This window comes from Crocuta crocuta, unplaced genomic scaffold, assembly GCF_008692635.1.
Source record: "Crocuta crocuta isolate KB4526 unplaced genomic scaffold, BGI_CrCroc_1.0 scaffold241, whole genome shotgun sequence".
Taxonomy (NCBI): Eukaryota; Metazoa; Chordata; class Mammalia; order Carnivora; family Hyaenidae; genus Crocuta; species Crocuta crocuta.
Window position 1 is genome coordinate 3,061,618 of NW_027527807.1, and position 1,528 is coordinate 3,063,145.

At 44.9% G+C, this 1,528-nt stretch overlaps 1 protein-coding gene across 1 annotated transcript in view; it reads right to left on the reverse strand.

Moving 5' to 3' along the window:
- The window catches only part of HTATSF1 (HIV-1 Tat specific factor 1), a 13,951-nt gene that overhangs the window by 12,148 nt on the left and 275 nt on the right, over window positions 1–1,528 (reverse strand). The window lies entirely within an intron of this gene.

Consider the following 1,528-nt stretch of genomic DNA (forward strand, 5'->3'; position numbering starts at 1 on the left):
AAAAAAAAAAAAAAAAGAAAAAAAAAGACACTGGCACTTGGATTATTAACACGAAACTCTGAGGCGCTAGTGGCATTGTAAGTGATGTTGGCCCGTTTTCTAGTTGTTTTCATTTATAAATCACTACCTCTCTACGGTCTACTTGACTAAGGCTACATACAAGTACACACAACAAAGGAAAGGACCGGATAACAAAAAAACAGAATAAAAACCGACGGTCAACTGAGAATCTAACACCGGAATCCACTTGCCTTTTGCTACAGAGATACACAAAAGTGTACGCACACCAAATATCTGAATATCTGTATGCAGGGAGCACGCAGAACGGAACTAATTTGGTACACGGAGTAGACGGCTAGCCATTATAAACCTAAATGCTTCTTTGAACTCTCTCGTTAATGAAATCACACTACCATTTAGTGTCAGAACAACTTAAGAACATATTCAACTCACATCTACCCTCCTGGCGTTTGCGGGGGGGGGAAAAAGGCACAGCCGCGCAACGAAAGAAACGGGAGCCCTAGCTTCATTCTGATCAACGTTACGCACATTTAAAACTCCAAGTCCGAAGAGGCATGGGCTTCCAGAACATAAAAAGATAGAGTCACAAGTGAATCCGTGATCAGACTATTGTGAAGAGGACTCAGAAACCAAACCCGCACCGGCGCCGGCACCGCCAATACAAGTGAAAGGATAAATTGAACAATGTGGAGGGAAAGGAACATACGCGCGAATACAAAACGGAAAACTTAAAGTTGAAATGAAGAATTTTAACAACAGTCGAATTACACAAAGGAGACACGGTTTCCATTACCAGCCTGCAAGCTGATTCGTGTGCTTCTGGTATCTTTTTCCGCCCATAGGAGACTTGGATTAACAGGATACTTCAACCGAAAAGTTTACAGAACCAAGTCAACACGAGTTACGTGACCCCCAAGCTGGGATAAAATACTCAGTTTCCAAGCACTCGACACAGCTCTTGTCCACCGCTATGCTTTGCCCCTCGAGTCCGATTCCTGGGGTTGTATGGTTCAAAACACACATGGCTAAGGACAACATTTCATAGGAAGGAGAGGTGCAGACAAAGTTGACTCCAAAAAGAGATCTAAATGGCCACTTTCCCCCCCGAACCAAGATGCTGCATTTTGCACACAGTACCTAAGCCGAACAAACCTCTGAATTCCTAGGATGAGTGAAGTCGCCTATCTTAGATTAACAGCTACTAAATTTGCTCTTGGGGTTTTTCCTCTTCGCAATAAAAAGCAGTCACCGATGCGATAACCAACTGTGACCTTCACAGGCAAAATTAATAAGGCACAGAGAAGACTTAAAAATTAAACTCCACTTAAGGCATCTCGTAAAGATTTATGTTTCCCTACACATCGGCTCTGCAAGAGACACAACAAAAAGAAACGTCACTATCCATGGGGGCTCTAACTCCGGACCTCAGCCAGGAAAACGGAAAAGGGACGCCCCGCGAGGCTGGCCAGGGGGGCCCGCTCCGCGGGGGAGCCCGCGCCGCTCTCCT